The 23,215-nt window shown below is 38.6% G+C and overlaps 1 protein-coding gene and 1 long non-coding RNA gene across 9 annotated transcripts in view; one reads left to right on the top strand and one right to left on the bottom strand.

The window, feature by feature from the left end:
• ARB2A (ARB2 cotranscriptional regulator A) overlaps positions 1–6,075 on the bottom strand; it is a 436,918-nt gene extending 430,843 nt beyond the window's left edge. For all 5 annotated transcript variants that reach the window (XM_060093155.1, XM_060093158.1, XM_060093157.1 and 2 more), the window contains exon 1: positions 5,934–6,075. The gene's annotated coding sequence lies outside the window, so the exon portion shown is untranslated. The remainder of the gene's footprint in view (positions 1–5,933) is intronic.
• Positions 6,076–6,078: 3 nt separating this feature from the next.
• The window catches only part of LOC132486243 (uncharacterized), a 57,031-nt gene continuing 39,894 nt past the window's right edge, over positions 6,079–23,215 (top strand). The window contains exons 1-2 of one of the 4 annotated variants that reach the window (XR_009531462.1): positions 6,079–6,182; positions 11,288–11,388. This is a non-coding gene — a long non-coding RNA (uncharacterized LOC132486243). Of the gene's footprint in view, positions 6,183–7,788; positions 8,646–11,287; positions 11,389–23,215 lie in introns of those variants that run through there. The other 3 variants (XR_009531461.1, XR_009531459.1, XR_009531460.1) reach the window with 3 other exon arrangements.

Consider the following 23,215-nt stretch of genomic DNA (forward strand, 5'->3'; position numbering starts at 1 on the left):
ATTACAATCAAACTCTCTGCTCTAATAGTTGCAAATTCCTTTTAGTGTTTTACAAATACCAGACTGCTGAGAGCTATTTCTTCTGTCTAGAGAGCCTTCCCACTTTAAAAAAAAAAAAATCTCTTAGATTTATCACTTTAAATTTATTTATTTATTTATTTATTTTTGGCTGTGTTGGGTCTTCATTTCTGTGCAAGGGCTTTCTCTAGTTGCGGCAAGCGGGGGCCCCTCTTCATCGCGGTGCGCGGGCCTCTCACTATCGCGGCCTCTCTTGCTGCAGAGCACGGGCTCCAGACACACGGGCTCCAGACACGCAGGCTCAGTAGTTGTGGCTCATGGGCCTAGTTGCTCCGCAGCATGTGGGATCTTCCCAGACCAGGGCCCGAACCTGTGTCCCCTGCATTGGCACACAGATTCTCAACCACTGCGCCACCAGGGAAGCCCATCCACTTTATTTTTAAATGACTCATCCTTAAGTTTTCAACTTAGGTAGCATTTTCTCCACAAAGCCTTTCAATAACCCCAGGTAAGGCACTGTGCCTCTCCCATACCATCCTATACATACTTCTATCATAATACAAAAAATTTTGCTGAAGTCTTGTCTTTATAGCAGACACCCCAACCAGCACGTAAGATCCTCAAGTATGGGGTCCAGACTGTCTTATGACTAGGTATCCATCTTTTACTGATTCAGATAACTGAAACCCTGCCTAACTATTGCCCTGTTTTCCTTGTCTCATATTTCAGTTCATGTAGATCTTGGGCCCTTCTCTGTTCCTTTATCCCTCCCTTCTCCCCATCTCTTTCGAGACCAGTGCCCAATCCCCATTCAGCTAATACTTGTTGACAAACCCCCTTTCTTTACTGCCAATACTTCCTTTACCTCCTGATCTGATCCTTCCTCTCCTCTCTGCCACCCAACCAATTCCTGGATATTACCATTTAAGATAAATACTCCAACTATATTAAAGGGTATTAAACCAAATGGACCAAGATGATTGATTAATTCCCGAACTACTTGAGTTAGTAACAGTCATTTCCATATTATAGACAAAAACGATGATATCAAGAAGAATGGGGTAATTCAAATCAAGAGAGCATCTCACCTATCAATTAATCAAACTTTTCAACTTCTTAAACTGCATCACCTCGAGTTATAAACTTGGTCACAATTCTAGCTTGTTCCATGTTCTAAAACAAAGCACACAAAACTAAGCTATGCTTTGTAAATGAAAAGGGTATCACACTCCTTCACTACCTTGGATATTAACTCCAAATTGTTTTTTAAATAGAGATACTGTATCTGTTGAGCCACATATAGTATCTTTCATGTTGTTTTCTTATACCTATCACAGATAATGGCAATGTGATTAGCAGGGGATAGGAATAGTAGCCACATCCCACACCCATTGGCAGTTACAATGTTGGGTATTAGTTGCTGTCATTCCCTTAATTAGCTATTAAAGGGCCTTACAAGGCCCAAATCCACAATCTTAGTCTTATTAGCACCTCTCTAACCTCTGAGCAAATCAACCCTAAGTATATTATCAACCTAGACCACACTTAAAATATTCAATCTGCTATAAAGAAATGGAAACAAACATACAATAAATGCTTTGCTTCAATGATCTGTCTTCACAGTGATATTTTTCCCTACAGTAAAAATTATCTGTTATCTATATTGTAGTATCTATATTAAAAAAATGAACTGTTCTCAAAAAAAGGAGATAAGAATACAATATCAGAGAAAGCAGCACAGCACTATTACCTCTAAATTATCTTTAAGTTAGCTGTAAAATGTTAAGCAAGTTAGTCATCTGCTACTTCATCTGTAGCAAATTAATCAATTTTAATTTGTCAAAGAGTGATAAGCAAAAATGTGGTACAATTTTTCATTCATTACTTTAAATCAAAGCAAAGTAATCAACTTAAATAAGCTTTATAACTGAAACAGTTAGCTAAATGCAGTACCCAAAGAGTATTTAATAAAGAATAGGGTACAAAACATTCAATAGTTAAAAAAAAAAAATGCGTAACCTTGCACTAATGGGTCATCAGCCATTCTGAATAAAAAAATTCCTTCCTCTCTTAAACAGATAATCTAAAAAAATTTTTCTTAACAATGCTGAACACTGTTAAATTACACATTACTCATTAAATTACTCAAACCTCATTACTCTATGGTTGGAAATGATGTGATACATGGTCTGAACAACTTAGTTTACTTCTGTAGGACTGTATACACTGCACACCCTCCAAATACTAACTGCTGAACCAGATGAACCGACATATGTTACTTGGTATACAGTAGGTCTTATTGAATCACTTAAGGCCAGGTGGCTGACTTCAGAACCACATGCTGAGATACAGCCGGTGATGTGCACTTTCACCCTGTCCCCCATCCCATTCCACTCTGTAGAGCTATATTACTTTCTGTCACTTTGTTGCCAGGTCCCCCTCTTCTGCTGTCAGTTCTGGTGCTTACGGTCCATTACTGTTACTGATCTCCTTTGCCATTCTCCATCTAGCTACATCCAACTGCTAACACTTCTTTTTCTGTTTCTCCATCATTTTTATCTCTTTTCCTGCTCTTCTCAGCTACCAGAAAAAAAGAGATCTACTTCACAGCCATAGTCAACCAACTGATACACTCCTTTCCTTCTAAATAAAAAAGAATCAAAGCAGGTGGGGATGATCTTTGGCTTTTCAGAACTCTTTTCATCACAGTCTGATATCCAGAGGTTCATTCACTGTTACAAAATATGCTTTATGGTTTCTTTTACTTCTAACTTTGGAGTTACTGCAGATACTTGGTCTACAGACAATTTAAGTTTTTACAACTACAGTATTTTAGGGTTAAAAAAGTAACAGAAGACAAGGTGGCTACTTTCTTAACCCTTAAAAAATTTACCCAAAAAAACCTGCAAAATTTTCTATTAAGATCAGACCTTAAGGGGAGTTCCCTGGCGGTCTAGTGGTTAGGATTCTGGGCTTACACTGCCATGGCCCAGGTTCAATCCCTGGGAACTGAGATCCCACAAGCCATGTGGCACAGCCAAAAAAAAAAAAAAAAAAAAAAAAAATCAGATCTTAAATGAATAGTGCTCCAAAGAAGATATACATATGGCCAAAAAGATGCTTAATATCATGAAAAGATGCTTAATATCACCAACCAGTAGGGAAGTCAAAACCACCAAGATACTACTTCACACCCATTAGGATGGCTATTATTAAAAAAAATAATAAGAGAGAAAATGTGCTTGGTGAGGACGTGGAGAAGTGTTGGTGACGATGCAGAGAAAATGGAGTCTCCATGCATTGCCAGTAGGAATGTAAAATAGTGTAGCCATTGTTGTTAATAATACGTCAATACTTAAAAAAATAAACATAGAATTAACACATGATCTAGCACTTCCACTCCTGGGTATATAACCAAAAGAATTAAAGCAGAAGACTCAAGCAGATATCTGCACACTCATGTTCATAGCAGCATTATTCAAAATAGCCAAAAGGTGGAAGCAACCCCAGCATTCACAGACAAATGAATGGATAAACAAATTGTAGTCTATATATACAATGGAATATTATTCAGCCTTAAAAAGGAAGAACATGGGCTTCCCTGGTGGCGCAGTGGTTGAGAGTCCGCCTGCTGATGCAGGGGACACAGGTTCGTGTCCCAGTCTGGGAAGATCCCACATGCCGCGGAGCGGCTGGGCCCGTGAGCCATGGCCGCTGAGCCTGCGCGTCCAGAGCCTGTGCTCCGCAACCAGAGAGGCCACAACAGTGAGAGGCCCGCGTACCACAAAAAAAAGGAAGAACATTTTAACACATGCTACAACATACATGAACCTTGAAGACACTATGCTAAGCAAAATAAGCCAGTGAAAAAAGGACAAATGTCATATGATTCCACTTATATGAGGTATCTAGACCAGAAACAGAAAATTCAAAGAGAAAGTAGATTAGTGGTTGCCCAGTGCTGAGGAGAGAGGGGAATGGGGAGTTAATGTTTAATGGGTATGGAGTTTCAGCTGGGAAAGATGAAAAGATCTGGAAATGGATGGTAGTGACAGCTGCATAACAATGTGAATGTACTTAATTCCACTGAAATGTACACTTAAAAATGGTTAAAATGACTAATTTTATGTTATGTATATTTTACCACAATTTTAAAAAAAAGGAATGAAAAGTGAAGTTGACGTAAGTTAGCTTATTTCACTTGCTACTTAGTTATCCACGGCCACTGTACAAACCCAATCTGACCCTAAAACAGACAGCTCAAGTTATGTTCAACTGAGTAAATAGTGCTTAATTTTGTTTGCACTAATGAAAAGCTTGGAAACATCTCTACATATCTGAAGACATCAGATTATCCTCATAGAGGTCTGTCTGGGAAAGCTGAGAAAAACAGGCTGTCAATAAAAAAGATCTCTCAGGCTCACACAAAACACTGAGTAAATATTCCTGAGATTTTTAAACACTGATGCCTATATCCTTGCTATTCCAAGATATACCAATGCATTCCTGCCTCAGGGCCTTTTCCTAGCCTAAAACACATACCCACATACCTGCAGAGCTCACTCTCTGATTTCATGCAGATCTCTACTCAAAACTCCTCTTATCAGAGAGGCAGGTTTTGACCACCCTATTTAAAACAGCATCCTCCATCATTCTCTCTCCCCTCAATGTGCTTTATTTTTCTTCATAGTCCTTATCACTACTTGATATATCTACTTGCTAACTGTCCTTCTCTATCCGCTACAGTGTAAATTTCAGAACAAAGACTGCCCATTTTGTTCACTATTGGAAGCCCAGCAACTAGAACACCACCTGGCACACTGAAGTAGGCCCATAAATACCTGTTAATGGAATGAGTGGGTGCATGGTTACGGTTTCATAGGTCATGCTGCCCTCTTGGTGTTGGTGCTGTTCTACCATTTACCAGCTTCACAACAGCCACTGCTTCTAAGCCATCCAGAGCATTCCTGGTTTAGGCTTAAGTGGAAGGAACACTTAAAGAGTCAGATAGAAGCCTGGTACCAGTATGTCAAAAAACTGCTGCCTGACTTATTTTCTAAATACATCAAATGAATACAGTATATCTGTCCCTCACAATGAGGGATAAAAAACAAGCACGAAGAATACACCCCTAACACCGCTTTAAGACAAAAAGATACCGTGGATTGCATCACATTTCACCTGTTTTGATAAATGGTACAAGGCACTCGCTAGCCTGAAAACCAAAGGATTTTCCCTCTGCAACTTTTCAGAGGATTTGGGGAAACAGACAAAGGCAACAAGACTGTCAATAAATATAGCCAAAAATTAAGTAACCAATTACTTGGCATAACAAATACACGCTCTGGAGCACTAGAAGAATATGTTAAATCTCTGGATGAGGGAAAGAGAAGACTGCCGCCAAAATATACCTAACTTTATTTCAAAGTCAAAAGTATTCAATTAAGAATTCATCCCAGTGAAATGTCCCACCAGCGCCCATGAATGTTACAAGTTTGGGGAGCATTTTATAACTGCACTTTAATCTTCTGTCTACAGCGAATGTCTTCTGGTAAAGGTTTGGTAGGTGATGATCATTTTCGTAGAAAAATCTTCAACCAGAGAACCACCAAACCTCCCCACCTGAGAAAGCTTAGAAAGGCCCATTACGCTACAGTCTCTAAGCTCCCGGAACCCCAAACGTCCAAGAGTAAGGAGACTCATCCAGGGAACACACGTGTCCTGCCCCGCCTCGGAAGTGGAAATGGCAGGTGTAAGCGGCCCATCAGCGGGGTCCTGTACACAGGGCAGAAGTGTCCGCAGGAAACGCGGCGCCAGCGACCCCCGCCCGAGACGAACCAAGGCCAGCCTCTTCCTCAGATTCCGGCCCGGGCCTGCCCCCCGGGAGTTCACAACCCGGCAAACGCAGGTCCTACCTGAGCTCTGCCCCCAGCTACAGGGCTGTGGGGGGAGGCGGGAGGAGGCGTGGCCTTCCAGCTCGCCAGCCGAACTCCCTCGTGCGGTTGTTACGACTTTCCCTCTCCGGATCCGCGCCCCGAACAAGTTCCAGTTGCACTTCCGGGGTCCGCAGGAGACTGAAACGTCATTGCGCTCACGTCGGCGGCGGCCGCGACAAGCCGGAAGGAGGCGGGGCGTGGTCGCTGGTTCGGTTCTTGTGGCGGTAGGTGAGCAGGGAGAGAGAGGCGTGCGGGAGGGAGGGATTGTCCTGTTATGTCCCTGTGGGCTCTCTTCGCCTTTCCTTCGCCCTTTCTTCTGAAGTAAGGGACACCCCTTCCTGGGTAACTTCAGAGTATGGGGCCACCGTGAAGCCTCGTTCTCCAAGCGGAGTTTAAAAACAGTTGGGAGAGTGCCCATGCCACTAATTGCTCACTCTCCCACACATGGTTTATCCCGCTTCACCTGGTCCCTTCAACTCCAGAAAAGACAGAGGGTGGAAAAGTCTAGATTTAGAAGATTAAATTTACCTGTAAGTAATGACTTAAGTGAAGTAGGTACTCATTTTCGTATCTACTGACTGCTAATAGGATAGATTGGAAACAGCTGTGTAAAGCTAGGATCACATCGCTAACAGTGGGTTGGATCTAAACTCAGCCTTTACGGTAAAAATCCCTGAGAGTAAAAATTACTCATGAAAATCCCCTAAGTGGCCCACAAAGTGCAGGATACGTGATGTTAAGTATAAACTCTAGGTCTTTAATTCTTACGCACACTTGAATGTGAGACCTCTTAGCTAGTTTATATGTTTTCATGAAAAGGGAGTTTGTAGATATCTGTAATTTAAACAATCCTGATAAATCCAAGGGGCAACACTTAGTTTTCATCTTGCTTAACCATTCACCAGCATTTGACACAGTTCATCACATCCTCCTTTTTGAGACTTGAAACGCTTTCTTCATTTGACTTTTGTGAACTCACAGAGCTCTTTTGATTCTTCTTTGCTAGACCCTGCCTCATTTCTTAGCGTGTCCCAGCTCTCTTCCCCTCTTTAGCCACCTTTATTCCGCAGGTAATCTCATTCTTTCCCTCACTGTCTTTTATATAGCATCACTATGCTGATGGCTTCCAAATAACCATTTCCAGCCATGATTTCTTTGATTTCTATACTAACGTATGTAACTTCTTAGTCAACATATCTACTAGGATATTTAACATGCATTTCAAACTATTTTCTGTTTCCAAAACCTGTTTCCCTCTTCCTGTTGCATATCTTTACATCTCAGTAAATGGCATATTGATTCTTAGAATTGTTCAGGTCATAGTTTGATTCTTCTTTCTCTCAAGTTTCACATCCAGTCAGTCCCTCAGCAAAATCTATTGGCTCTTTTCAAAAGGTATCCTAAATCTAACCAATTCTCACCACCTCTACAACTACTATGCTAGTCCTCACTGGATGCTCTAATTGTTTCTTAATTGTTCTACACGCTTCTGTTCTTACTTTTCTACAATCTAGTCTCCACTTGTAATAGATGAATTTCCAGAAGCTCTCTGTGGACTACTTTAGGCATTAAAACTCATGGACTAATTTGAGAATTAAAACTCCAAGTGGTTCCATTGCTTGGGGCGGGGCACACTTTTGTGACTGCTACCTCCAGGAGACCTACCAGCTTCTCACTTTGAAAATCAGATAAAAATTCTCTTTTGACAGTGGGAGAGGAAAAGTGAGCATTTTCAAATATACCCAGAGCTCTCTATTTTCCTTAATAGAATCTGCCTTTAAGGGAGACTATTTTACCAGAGCCTAACCAACTGGGGGGTTACCAACCTAGTGGAATGAAAATACTCAACTCCAGACCACTCTAACCTTTGAAGTGGAAGGAAAGTGGACAACATGCAGAAACAGAAGGGGACACTAAGCAGAGAGATGAAAACATTAAGAAGGAATCAACAGGACATGCTGGAAATCCAAAACACAGGAACTGAAATGAAAAACACCTTTGGTAGGCACATAAGTAGACTGGACACAACCAAGGAAGGAATCTAGAGTGAGGATATGTCAATAGAAACTTCCAAAACTGAAAAGAAAAAAAGAATGAAAAAGATGAAACAATATCCAAGAAAAGTAGGGAAATTACAAAAAGTTTAACGTATGCATAGTGGGAATGCTAGAAGGAGAAGAGAGAAAAGGAACAAAGGAACTATTTCAAGTAAGGACAGAATTTTCCAAAATTAATGACAGATTAAAACCCACAGTTCCAGGAAGCTTAGAGGACTCTAAAATGGATAAATACTAAAAAATTACACTTGGGCATATATAATCAAACAGCAGAAAATGAAAGGCTATGAGAAAATCTTGAAAGAGGTCAGAGGGGAGAAAACAACCAATGTTGCCTACAGAGAAAAAATAAGATGAATTACATTGAACTTTTCTTCAGAAACTATGCAAAAAGAAAATGGAATGATATATTTAAAGTCTTGAAGACCTAGAATTTGATATCCAGTGAAATTATCCTTAGAAAATAGAGGAAAAATAAAGACTTTCTCAGACAAACAAAAATTGAGGGAAATTGTCACCAGTGGACTTGCCCTGCAAGAAATGTTAAAAGAAGTTCTTCAAAGAGATAGAAATGTTATACATCAGAAATTTGGATCTACATGAAGAAAGTGTTTCTGAGAAGGAATAAATGAAGGTAAAATATTTTTTTAAACTTTTCTTAATTAATGTAACAGATAACACTGTTCAAAATAATATCAACATTGTGTTCTTTGATTATAGCTTATGGGTAAGTGAAATGAATGACAGTAGTGTTATAAAGGACAGGAGGGAGAAATTGAAAATACTTTGTAATTTCACTATCCATGAAGCATTATAGTGTTATTTGAAAGTGGACTTAGGTAAGTTGTAAATGTATATTGCAAATTCTAAGGCAACCGTTTTAGAACATCCAAAAAAAAAGTTTTAATTGGTATCTTAAGAGAGGATGGAAACTGGAATCATATAAAATGTTTAATTAAAATCAGAGAAGGCGGGGCCTCCCTGGTGGCGCAGTGGTTAAGAGTCCGCCTGCCGATGCAGGGGATACGGGTTCGTGCCCCGGTCTGGGAGGATCCCATATGCCGCGGAGCGGCTGGGCCCGTGAGCCATGGCCGCTGGGCCTGCGCATCCGGAGCCTGTGCTCCGCAACGGGAGAGGCCACAACAGTGAGAGGCCCGCATACCGCAAAAAGAAAAAAAAAAAAAAAAAAAAAAATCAGAGAAGGCAGAAAAAGTGTGGAAGACCAAAAGAAAAAGAAAGAAAGAATAAAGAGAAGCAATGAATAGAAAACATTTAAAATGATTTAGATCATATTGGATTTTCAAATAACTAAGACTGAGACATTCCAAAATTATCCTAATGTAAACAGAAAAGCCATAATGCATGCCTAGCTTATAATCTAGGGGTAGGGTAAAACATCTGACAAAGAAGGTTTAGATTGTAGTATTACAAGAAAAATTAGGATTTCTGCTTATTTCCCCCACCCCCAAGGACCACATATTCAATATATGTCATATTATGACATAAATATGTGTGTGTATGTATAATATAAATAAGGAAACTATGAATTTTAAAACATTATGTCAAATAATTATGTAAAAATCATGTTTTCAAGTTTGAAATGGTACTTCCTCATTGGAATATTAGGACTGAGTAATTCTTCAATCTCTTCTTGGTACTTTTATGAACTTTCCCTTCCAGTTTATATCTCAATTCTGAACTCTTTTTTTTTTTTTTTTTTTTGCGGTACGCAGGCCTCTCACTGTTGTGGCCCCCCCCATTGTGGAGCACAGGCTCCGGATGCACAGGCTCAGCGGCCATGGCTCATGGGCCCAGCCGCTGTGCGGCATGTGGGATCTTCCCGGACCGGGGCACAAACCCCGTGTCCCCTGCATCGGCAGGTGGACTCTCAACCACTGCGCCACCAGGGAAGCCTGAACTCTTTTATTCCTGGTTCTCCACAATTACTTCTTTAAGCACAAAATTTACTCTTAACTCTTTTTCATTCTAATCCTGTTATACACTGATGTCTGTATTGTAGGCAACCTGATTATTCCCAAATACCCTCAGAAACTTATTCCACCTCCCAATATTCACTGGAACTTGATATATTTAATGTTGAATATGGTCAGTGGGCTTTTAAGATATATTCCCGCATCCTTATAATGAGCTTTCTTTCTTACACACACACACACACACTACATTCCTATAGTAAATCTGAGCTGTGAGTACAACTATATGATGAGTTCTGTGAGTTCTCCTAAGAGAGAGAGAAAAGACAAGTAATAGAGACTGATCCCAAGCTAATTCATTGTTGGAATCATTAGGACTTAAAGAGCTATAAGTATATAACTATACTTAATGACTTAAAGGAAAAGAATACTCACAATGAATGAAAATACAGGAATTCTCAGCAGAGATGTAAAATTTATAATAAAGAACCAGATGGAAATTCTATTACAAAACAACAAAATATCTGAAATTTTTTAAAATTCACTTGATGGGCCTAACAGAAGAATGGAGATTGTGAAGATAGAGTCAGTGAACTTGGTCATATATAACACAAAAATAGCATACCTATGCACAAGAAAGTCAAACTTCTGTGAACCAGCAATAAAGAGAAAATCTTGAAAGCTGCAGGAATAAAATGACACATTCATATAGGAGAACAGTGAGCCAAATGATCAGAACTTGGGTCTTCTCATGAGAAACAGTGGAAGCCAGAAGAGAGTGGACCGTTTTTGAAGTGCTGAAAGAAAAAGACAGTCAATCCAGAATTCTGTATCTAGTGAAATATCCTTCAAGCGTGGTGAAATAAAAAGTTATAGGTAAAAGGCTTTATCACAAGCAGATCTGCACTACAAGAAATGCTAAAGGAAGGGAAATAAAATCAAATGGCAATTCAAATCTTCAGGAAGAAAGAGCATCAAAAGTAGCAAATATCTCAGTAAATATATGTTTTACCTCTAAATTTCATTAAAATACATATAACTTTAAAATACAAAAATTGTAACATTGTCTAGTAAGGCTTATATAGTACATATGAAAGTTAGCTATACCATAAAGGGCAGGATGGGGTAAGTAGTGAATGTACCTTTATACTCTATAGAAAGTTAAGGATATACATTTTAATACTTAGAGTAACCACTAAAACAAATGCAAAGAAATGTAAAAAGCCAATAGATAAAATATATAAGAATATTCATAGCAGTTTATTTACAATAGCCCCAAACTATAAATAATCCAGGTGTCCATCAGACAGTGGCATAAACAAATTTTTGTATATTCATGCAACAGGCTACTAAACAATGGAAAGGAAGAAGCCACTAATACCTGGAACAACATGAATGAACCTCAGAATATTAAGCTGAGTGAAAGAAGCCTTGCACACAAAAAAGGTATGCTGGTTATAATTTCATTTATATGAAATTCTAGAACAGGCAAAACTAATCTGTGGTGGAAAAACTAGATCAAAAACACTAAGTTTGGAAGATACCTGGCTTGTTCAAACAGTTCTAAGGGGGCCAAAGTGGCTGGAAAGAAGAAAATGAGTAGTACAAGAGGAAAGAGGGATGTGTGAATGAGGGATCATGTAGGCTATTGTTAAGACTTTTTACTCTGAATGAAAAGGGGAGTCACTGTAAGTAGAGGAGAGACACTATCTGATTGTAAAAGGGTCTCTGGCTGCTTTAAGAATTGACTGTAAGGGGTCAGTATAGAACTAGGCAGACAATTTGGGAGGCTATTTTGTTCATCTAGATGAACAGTGATGGTGACTTGGACTCAATAAGTTTTAGCTCTTAGTGTTATTTAAGTTCAAGATAGGTTTTCCGTCATTGAATTTTTAAAAATATTCAGATATAATATATTTAATTTTCAAGAAATATTTCTTATTTTCTGATTGCTTATTTTACATAGTAGAATGTTCTTTTATGTTTACAATATCATCTGAAAATTCTTTTCTTCTGTTTCCTCAACCATCTCTCTTTCCTCTAAGGTTGGTTATTCTGTTTATTGTCATCCTTGTCTTTGATTGATTTTCTGCGAATATCTGGTGATCGCTGATTTTCTGTTTAGGTCTTTGTAAAATGGGTTATGTTGATTACTTTAGAGGTAACTAGAATGTTTTTCCTTCCAATATTTTATCATGAATATATACAAACATAAAGAAAGTTAAAATAATAGTACAGTGGACATGTGTCCTCACTACCTAGACTCTCCTGTTAACATTTTATTATAGTGTACTAGCTTTGTCATATAGCTGTTTACATATTCATCTTCTGTTGAGCCATTGATTTATCTTTTTTTTTTAAAAAGCATTTCAAAGTAAATCATGGCATTAATTTTTCCTGTAGTTGTGTAAGTGGAGGTTTTCTAAACAGGAGGGAAAAATGAGGCTCTGAGTCAGTAGATAGGGCTTTTCCTAGTCAGAATTACCTTAAGGATATAGGGGTGGAAAATAGAAAGGTAAGCTGAAGTCTCTCACAGTTATTAAACTAAGACGGGTTTTATTCTTGAGGAGAGTTTCCCTCCTGGTCTTTCTGTCTCCCTCCCCGCAACCCCCAGTCAATTTTGTATCTTTTTCAGAGGAACAGTGTAACCTCAAGCTTTGCTATGTGATACTTTTCTCCTATATCATTTATTTGTTTAGATGTTAAGATTTAGCTGTTTGTGATTTTTATTTTATTTATTTATTTATTTATTTATTTTTGCGGTATGGAGGCCTCTCACAGTTGTGGCCTCTCCCGTTGTGGAGCACAGGCTCTGGATGCGCAGGCTCAGCAGCCATGGCTCGCGGGCCTAGCTGCTCCACGGCATGTGGGATCTTCCCGGACTGGGGCACGAACTCGTGTCCCCTGCATCGGCAGGCGGACTCTCAACCACTGTACCACCAGGGAAGCCCTGTTTGTGATTTTTAAAAACCAAATAACAGCAGTTTAAGCAAGATAGAAGTTTATTTCTCACACACATAAGTGTAGGTACCCCAGGACTAGTTTTCCAATCATCAGTGAACCAGGCTTCTACATTTTTGTGGTTCTGTTGAGCTCAATATGTGCCATCTACAACCGATGAAAGTGGCTGCTCTAACTCTGGACATTATGCCCACCTTCCAGCCAGAAGGAATAGTCCTTTAAGAACTTCCCAGCCAGAAGTTGCTCACACCATTTTTGTTTATATCTTATATGTCAGTACTTAGACATACAGTCACACATAACTACTAATGTCAGATTGAAATTATAGAGTAATCACAGTTTGGGCACACAAAATGGGGTCAGGTGGCCATTGAGGATATGGTCTCTGGTCTCTGCTTCACTGAGGACTTGAACTTTCTTTGAAATGTTCCAGGCCCAAGGACACCACCAGCCATATTCAGAACAACACTTGCCAGCTGCAACCTTATCATCTCAAGGTCTCCCTTTGTAACTGTGCAACCATTTCAGACCCCAACCAATCCATGCTTACCAAGCTCCCTCACTTCTTGCCAGCTCTAATCATAATTCTTGAAAAACAACTCGTATAATTAACTGTGGCCTTGCAACTTTTTGCCTTTATAAGCCTCTCCCATTTTGTAGTCTGGTAGAACACAATTCAAGTGTTTGTTGAACCTGTGTTTCCCAGGCTGCAGTCTTTATTTCAATCAGGTCTCCATTTCTGAAACTTTGGTTAACACTACCTGCTATTAAGTACTAGGAAATGTTATGTTGATTCAAGGTGACCATGTGCTTCACAAGACAAAAGGGAGAATGGATGTTGCAGGTACAGCTAGCAGTCTTTGTTTTAGACCTCAACATCCATATTATTTCCAGGAAGACGTTTCCCAGGCAGATCGCTCACTTTCTATAGGAAGCCATTCTCAGCATGTTAGCCTGAGGCAAAAGATTCCAGCCAAACTGTATCAGAGCCCAAGTTAGTTGTGTCTGTTCAGCTGACCTGTCTTGAACTGGCACTTCCCTCAGTGATTTTCAAAGTGTTATGGAATTACTTTAGGGATATTATAAGAAAGCAGATAGATACTGTCTAAATAACCTTCTTAACCTTCATATCTCTTTTATATTTTGGGTTTCCTGGAATAAGAATTCATCGGAAGAAAGCATTACTCTGTGGAAGTTTGAAAGCCATTATCAGTGTTCTCTGCCGATAGCAAAGGCTCTCTAGTTGACAACTATCAGAGCAAATTCTGTCTCTCCACTCTGTGGTCCTAGGCCCACTGTAGCCACCAGGGAACAGTTCAACTGAAATGACCCATCAACTCCATTCCTGTTGTTATTCTTAAAACTTCCTGGCACAGCATCAGATACCTGTTTGAAGGAAAAGCTTCTTCAGCCTCCCCTCTCTATTGGGCTTCAAGGTAACCAATTCAGCTTATAGATTTTATTGCCTAGGGTGAAACATCCTGAGCCTGTGTACCTCTTAACTGTACCAATGCTTACCAGGTTAGAGCTAAAAACAATATACAGCACAACACAATTCTTATGTGCAGTAACTTTATTTTCTGTAAATGATCTCATCTTGTTCTATAGCTCTTAATTTTGCTAAGGTAAATTTTACCAGGTAGAGTTAACCTTTTCCAATTAAAAAATTTTCTCTGCTATATGTTTACTCAATCCAATGAATAAACTTTCCATCAGGAATATAAATCATCTGACATTTGGCCCCCTTTCTACCTCTTAATTCTTGAGATAGTGTTGGGTGTAGGGGAAACTTATGTGTCCTTATGAATGTGGGGCAAGAAGCCTCTGTCCCTGTGCTGGGTTCTTGTTAGAACCCAAAAGACATTGAGGTTAAAAAAAAAAAGTCACTGAGGTGACTTTTCTCCTCTCCTGTTACTGGGAATCCTACAGTAGGGTACATTGAGGTATGGGCTGGTCTGTCTCATCTGGTATTTTGGCCATTGTCCTAGTGTTCCTCACTACTCTCCAGCAGCATGGCCATTTGCCTCTAGTTATGAGGGACCTTCAATCTGTGGTCTTTGTCTCATGACACCAATCCTGGGACTGAAAAACTCATTGATGGAATGTTTCCAACAATACATCTCAATTGTATTCAAGATGCATTATGGTTCTTAGATTAATTCTTTAAGAATATTAAATATTGCCCACTACTACTCATACCAAACAGTATCAACAAAAGATCATAAATTCCAAGCATGAGAGAATTTGTTTGCCAAAATAGAGAACTTATATTCTTATAGACACACACACACAAAAAATCATGGCCTTTTACCTTAACATCAGACACAAAAAGTTCAAAATGGGTCATAGACCTAAATATAAATGGTAAAGTAATAAAGCTTCTAGGAGAAAACAGGGGAATAACTTCATATTCTTGGGAAAGGCAAAAATTTTGTAAACAGTGTAGAAAAAAAAATATGAACCATAAAAGAAAAAATTGGTGGGCTTCCCTGGTGGCGCAGTGGTTGAGAGTCCTCCTGCCGATGCAGGGGACACGGGTTCGTGCCCCGGTCCGGGAAGATCCCACATGCTGTGGAGCGGCTGGGCCCGTGAGCCATGGCCGCTGAGCCTGTGCATCTGGAGCCTGTGCTCCGCAACGGGAGAGGCCACAACAGTGAGAGGCCTGTGTACTGCAAAAAAAAAAAAAAAGATTGGTAAGTTGGACCACACAAAAATTGTCTTTCCTAGTGTGGAAACACTGCCTTATGTGCAGGGCAAAGGTGATCCGGGCTCCAGTATTTTCAATGCACCACACCTAAGATAGATAGAGCCTCCATTCCATTAGTTGGGCGGTGGGGGGGTGTTGCTGGAGGAGTCCTCACTTCTTGTTTCACTTGCCAAGGACTCAGCCTCTGCACCAGGTAGTTGACAATGGGATGAAAAACGTTGAATGTTGCTCCTCACATATGTAGAAGGTTCTCAGATTGGGAATTTGGGAGAGAGGGAACCCCATGTCATTGGCTGCAGCCCTCCAGAATGGAGTCTCTGCCTTGCTTGGAGCAGAGAGGGAGAGAGCAGTGTTAGTTTAAATACCACACACTCTAGCCTTTTTTTTAACCAAATTTTCATAGATTTTCTGGAATAGATGTTTCTTGATGTGCTCTTTGCCTTTTGGACCATTTTCAGAGCCTTTAAATGGTATTTGTTTGTTCATTTGTTCTTTTAACTTTTCATTTCGGGAGCAGGTCAGTAGACTTTTTTACACTCTCATGCTGGAAGTCAGTACAGGGGTGCAATTTTGAACACGTAGATTCTCAATTCATTTCTAATCTATTTATTTTACTTTTGAGCCCATCTTTGATTCTCTATTTTTTATTTGTTATATTTCATTTATTAGTACCATGTAGTTGGGTTAAAGATGATGTGCTAAAGCTTGGACTCTGCTGTGCATTTTTTTCATTGATGTGTAATTGACATATAACATCATTAGTTTCAAGTGTACTGTATAATGATTTAATTTTGTATATACACACACGGTGGAAAATTCACATATAGCTTTATAGCTCACCCTCAGTATTCTTTATACCTAGCCTCAAATCATGTAGTGCTGTATTTACTATTGAAAAATGTTAGTTTATAAGTAGACTCATCTAGTTCAGACACATGTGCAAGGGTCAACTTCTTGTGAAATCAACACAATAAGTCTAGCTACATCCTTCATACATAGTTACAATTTTTTTTCCTCCTGTTAAGAACTATTAAGACCTACTATCTTAGCAACTTTCAAATATGCAATACAGAATTATTAACAATAGTCATCATGTTGTACATTAACTACATGCCCCTGACTTTTTAATTTTATAAGTGGAATACATTTATTTTTCTGTCAGGATGTGGAGACTTTGGGAATTCCCTGGCAGTCCAGTGGTTAGGACTCTATGCTTTCCCTGCAGGGGGCACGGGTTTGATCCCTGGTTGGGAAACTAAGATAGCGCAAGCTGCACAGCATGGCCAAAAAAAAAATGATGTAGAGATTTTATTTTTGTTATCTGTGTGCATACAAGTGTTCCTTTTATTTAAAAAATATTTTTATTGAAGTTAAGTTGATATATTAGTTTCAGGTATACAGCTTATTGTTTCAGTATTTTTATAGATTATACTCTAATAAAACTTATTACAAAATAATGGCTACTATTCCCTGTGCCATACAATATATCCTTGTTGCTTAACTACTTTATACATAATGGTTTATATCTCTTATTCCATAACTCCATCTTGCCCCTCCCCCTTTCCTCTCCCCACTGATAACCCCTAGTTTGTTTTCTGTATCTGTTTCTGTTTTGCTATATACATTCATTTATTTTATTTTTTAGATTCCACATATAAGCAATATCATATATAGTATTTCTCTTTCTCTGTCTGGCTTATTTTACTAAATATAATATTCTGTAGTTCCATGCAGCCTGCTGCAAATGACAGAATTTCATCCTTTTTTATGGCTGAGTAATATTCAATTGTATATATTGATGGACACTTTGGGTTGCTTCCATATCTTGGCTATTATAAATAGTGCTTCGATGAACATTGGAGTGCATGTATCTTTTCAGATTAGTGTTTTCATTTTTTTCTGGATATATGCCCAGGAGTGGAATTGCTGGATCATATGGTAGTCCTATTGTTAGTTTTTTTTTTTTTTTTTTTTTTTTGTGGTATGCGGGCCTCTCACTGTTGTGGCCTCCCCCGTTGCGGAGCACAGGCTCCGGATGCGCAGGCTCCGGATACGCAGGCCCAGCGGCCATGGCTCACGGTCCCAGCCGCTCCGCGGCATATGGGATCCTCCCAGACCGGGGCACGAACCCGTATCCCCTGCATCGGCAGGCGGACTCTCAACCACTGCGCCACCAGGGAGGCCCCTATTTTTAGTTTTTTGAGGAACTTCCACACTGTTTTCCATAGTGGCTGCACCAATTTACATTCCCACCAACAGTGTAGCAAGGTTCCCTTTACTCTACTTCCTTGTCAGCATTTGTTATTTGTAGACTTTTTGATGATGGCCATTCTAATAGTTGTGAGGTGATATCACATTGTGGTTTTGAATTGTATTTCTTTAATAGTTAGTGATTTGGGGCATATTTTTATGTGCCTGTTAGCCATCCATGTGTATTCTTTAGAAAAAAAATGTCTATTCAGGTCTTCCACCCATTTTTTTTTGATTGTGTTGTTGTTTGTTTGATATTGAATTGTATTATCTGTTTATATATTTTGGCTATTAACCATTGTTGGTCATATCATTTGCAAATATTTTCTCCCATTCAGTAGGTTGTCTTTTCTTTTTTTTTTTTTTTTTTAAATTTATTTATTTATTTATTTATGGCTGTGTTGGGTCTTCGTTTCTGTGCGAGGGCTTTCTCTAGTTGTGGCAAGTGGGGGCCACTCCTCATCGCGGTGCGCGGGCCTCTCACTATCGCGGCCTCTCTTGTTGCGGAGCACAGGCTCCAGACGCGCAGGCTCAGTAATTGTGGCTCACGGGGCCAGCTGCTCCGTGGCATGTGGGATCTTCCCAGAGCAGGGCTTGAACCCGTGTGTCCTGCATTGGCAGGCGGACTCTCAACCACTGCGCCACCAGGGAAGCCCCAGTAGGTTGTCTTTTCATTTCATCTTCTCTTTGCAGTGTGTTTCTCAATGTGTTTCCTAAAAAGCTTTTTAAGTTTAATTAGGTCCCATTTGTTTAGTTTTGCTTTTATTTCTTTTACCTTAGGAGACAGAAAAATATTGCTACAATTTATATCAAAGAGTGTTCTGCCTATCTTCTCTTCTAGGAGTTTTTTTTTTTTTTTTTTTTTTTGGTTTCAGGTCTTACATTTAGGTTTTTAAATGCATTTTAAGTTTACTTTTGTATATGGTGTGAGGAAATGTTCTAATCTAATTTTTCTACATGTAGCTGTCCAGTTTTTCCAGCACCACTTATTGAAGAGACTGTCTTTCCTCCATTGTATATTCTTGCCTCTTTTGTCATGGATTAATTGACCATAGGTGTGGATTTATTTCTGTGCTCTCTATTCTGTTCCATTGATCTATGTGTCAGTTTTTGTGACAGTACCATGCTAGTTTTGATTACTTTAGCTTTATAATATAGTCTGAAGTCAGGGAAGGTGATATCTCCAGCTTTGTTCTTTTTCTCAAGATTGCTTTGGCAATTCAGCATCTTTTTTAGTTTCATATAAATATTAGGATTATTTACTCTAGTTCTGTGAAAAATGTCATGGGTGTTTTTTTTGTTTGTTTGTTTTGTGTTTTTTTTTTTGTGGTACGCGGGCCTCTCACTGTTGTGGCCTCCCCCGTTGTGGAGCACAGGCTCCAGACGCGCAGGCTCAGTGGCCATGGCTCACGGGCCCAGCCGCTCCGCGGCATGTGGGATCCTCCCAGAGCGGGACACGAACCCGTGTCCCCTGCTTCGGCAGGCGGACTCTCAACAACTGCGCCACCAGGGAAGCCCTGTCATGGGTGTTTTGATAGGGATTGCATTAAATCTGTAGAGTGCTTTGAGTAGTTTGGCCATTTTAACAATATTAATCCTTCCAATCCCAGAGCATGGGATATCTTTCCATTTCTTTGTATCATCTTCAGTTTACTTCATCCATGTTTTATACTTTTCAGAGTATAGGCCTTTCACCTCCTTGGTTAAATTTATTTCTAGGTATCTTATTCTTTTTGATGCAGTTTTAAATGGAATTTTCTTTAACTTTCTCTTTCTGATAGTGTATTATTAGTGTATAGAAAAGCAACAGATTTCTGTATATTAATCTTGTATCCACCAACCTTACCTACTTCACTTATTAGTTCTAATAATTTTTTGGTGGAGACTTTAAGGTTTTCTATATCACGCCATCTGCAAATAGTGACAGTTTTACTTCTTCCCCTCTGATTTGGATGACCTTTATTTCTCATTCTTATCTGATTGTGGTGGCTAGGTTTTCCAATACTGTGTTAAATAGAAGTGGTGAGAGTGGGCTTCCTTGTCTTGTTCCTGAATTTAGAGGAAAGGCTTTCAGGTTTTCACCATTGAGTATAATATTAGCTATAGGTTTGTCATAATATATTGAGATGTTTTCCCTCTATACCAACTTTGATGAGAGTTTTGATCATGAACGAATGTTGAATATTGTGAGATGCTTTTTCTGCATCTATTGAGATGATCATGTGATTTTTATCCTTCCTTTTTTTAATGTGGTGTATCACATTTATTGATTTGTGAATATTGAACCATCCTTGCATCCCTGGAATAAATCTAACTTGATAATAGTGGATCATCCTTTTTATGTGTTGTTGGATTTGGTTTGCTAATATTTTGTTGAGGGTTTTGGCATCTGTATTCATCAAAGATATTGGCCTGTAATCTTCTTTTTTGGTAGTGTATTTGTCTGGTTTTGGAATCAGGGTAATGCTGGTCTTGTAGAATGAATTTGGGAGTATTCTGTCCCCATCAATTTTTTGGACTAGTTTGAGGAAGATAAGTATTATCTCCTCTTTGTATGTCTTGTAAAATTCCCCTGTGAAGCTATCTGGTCCTGGACTTTTGTTTGTTGGGAGATTTTTAAATTACAAATTCAAGTTCACTACTAATGATCAGTCTGTTCAAATTGTTTATTTATTCCTGACTCAGTCTTGGCAAGATGTATGTTTCTAGAAATTTGTCCATTTCTTCCAGGTTGTCCAATTTGCTGGCATATAACTGTTGATAGTACTCTCTTAGAATTCTTTGGTATCTCTGTGGTATCAGTTGTTACTTCTCCTCTTTCCTCTCTTATTTTGTTTATTTGGGTCCTTTCTACTTATTGGTGAGCCTAGCTAAAGCTTTATCTATTTTGTTTATTTTTTCAAAATACCAGCTCTTGGTTTAACTGATCTTTTCTAATGTTTTTTTTTTTTGGCGGGGGGGGATGTCTGTCCTCTATTTTCTTTCTTTCCTCTCTGATATTTATTTATTTCCTTCTGTTGACTTTGGGCTTTGTTCTTCTTTTTCTAATTCCTTTATATGGTAGCTTAGGTTGTTTATTTGAGATTTTTCTTGTTTCTTTTTTTTTTTTTTTTTTTTTTTTTCTTTTTTGCTGTATGCGGGCCTCTCACTGCTGTGGCCTCTCCCGTTGCGGAGCACAGGCTCCGGACACACAGGTCTTGTTTCTTAAGGTAGGCCTGTATTGCTACAAACTTCCCTCTTAGAAGTGCTTTTGCCACATCCCATAGATTTTGGAGAGTTACATTTCCATTTTCATTTGTCTTGAGGTATTTTCTGATTTCCTCTTTGATATCTTCATTGACCTATTGGTTTTTTTTTTGTTTTTTTTTGTTTTTTTTTTGCGGTACACGGGCCTCTCACTGTTGTGGCCTCTCCCATTGTGGAGCACAGGCTCCGGATGCACAGGCTCAGTGGCCGTGGCTCACGGGCCTAGCCGCTCCATGGCACGTGGGATCTTCCCATACCAGGTCATGAAGCCATGTCCCTTGCATTGGCAGGTGGACTCTCAACCACTGTGCCACCAGGGAAGCCCGACCTATTGGTTTTTTAGTAGCATGTTATTTAATCTCCACATGTTTGTTCTTTTCCCATTTTTCATTCTGTAATTGATTTCTAGTTTCAGATTGTTGTGGTTAGAAAAAATAATTGATACAATTTCTGTCTTTTTAAATTTGTTGAGACTTGTTTTGTGGCCTAGCATGTGATCCATCCAGGAGAATGTTCCATAGGCAGTTAAAAAGAATCTATATTGTGCTGTTTTTTAATGTAATGTCCTATAGATAGCTACTAAGTACAACTGGTCTATTATGTCATTTAAGAGCACTGTTGTCTTATTGATTTTTGGTCTGGATGATCTATCCATTGATAAAAATGGGGTGTTAAAATCCTCTACTATTATATTATTGTTGATTTCTCCCTTATGTCTCTTAGTATCTGCTCTATGTATTTAGCTGCTCCTGTATTGGGTGCATATATGTTAATGAGAACAATATCCTCTTCTTTTATTAATCCCTTTATCACTATGTAATGCCATTCTTTGTCTTTGTTATAGGCTTTGTTTTAAAGTCTATTTTGTCTGATATGAGTATTGCTACCCCTGCTTTCTTGTCATTTCCATTTTCATGCAATATCTGTCTATCCCCTCACTTTTAGTCTGTGCCTTTAGCTCAGAATTGAGTCTTATAGGCAGCATATAGATGGGTCTTGGTTTTCATCCAATCAGCCACCTTATGTCTTTTCACTAGAGCATTTAGTCCATTGACATTTAGATAAATTATTGATAGGTACGTACTTTGCCATTTTATTACTTGTTTTCTAGTTGTGTTTGTATTTATTCTCTGTTCATTTCTTCTACTTTTTGTTTCTGCCCTTGTGGTTTGATGATTTTTTTAGTAGTATGCTTGTGCTCCTTTCTTTTTATTTTTGTGTATCTATTGTAGGTTTTTGATTTGTGGTTATCATGGGGTTTATATATATTGACCTATAACTGTATCTACATGTTTTAAATTGGTAGTCATTTAAGTTCAAAAACATTCTAAAACATCTACATTTTGTACTCCCCTCCACCACTTTTTGTGTTTTTGATGTCATGTTTTACATCTTCATGTTTATCCCTTAACTTTTCATTGTAATTATAGTTGTTTCTACATTTTTTTTTCCTCTTTTAATCTTCATACTGGCTTATTTAAGTAGTTGATCCTCAGTTCTTTGTATTTGCCTTTCCTTGTGGGATTTTCCATTTTCTATGGATTCTTACTTCTTTTCCACTTAGAGAAGACCCTTTAACACTTTTTTAGGGTGGGTTTAGTATTGATGAACTGTTTTACTTGTTGCTTATTTGAGAATTATTTATCTTTCCTTTGATTCTAAATGATAACGTTGCTGAGGAGAGTTTGCACATTTTTCTCTTTCAACACTTTGGATATATCATGCCACTCCTTCTGGCCTGCTGATTTCTTAAATTGGCTGCTAGCCTTATGGAGATACCCTTGTATATGACGCTGTTATATTTCTGTGGAAAATGCCATTGGAATTTTGATAGGGATTGTATTCAATCTGTAGATTACGTTGGGTAGTATGGAATTTTAATAATGTTAATTCTTTCAATCCATTAGCATGGTATATCTTTCCATTTATTTTGTCATCTTCAATTCCTTTCATCAATGTCTTATAGTTTTCAATGTACAGGTCTTTTTGCTCCTTGGTTAAATTTATTGCTAGGTATTTTATTCTTTTTTCATGCAATTGTAAATGGTTTTTTTTGTTTGTTTGTTTACTTTCTCTTTCTGACAGTTTGCTATTAGTGTATGGAAATGC

This window comes from Mesoplodon densirostris, chromosome 3 (genome assembly GCF_025265405.1).
Source record: "Mesoplodon densirostris isolate mMesDen1 chromosome 3, mMesDen1 primary haplotype, whole genome shotgun sequence".
Lineage (NCBI taxonomy): Eukaryota > Metazoa > Chordata > Mammalia > Artiodactyla > Ziphiidae > Mesoplodon > Mesoplodon densirostris.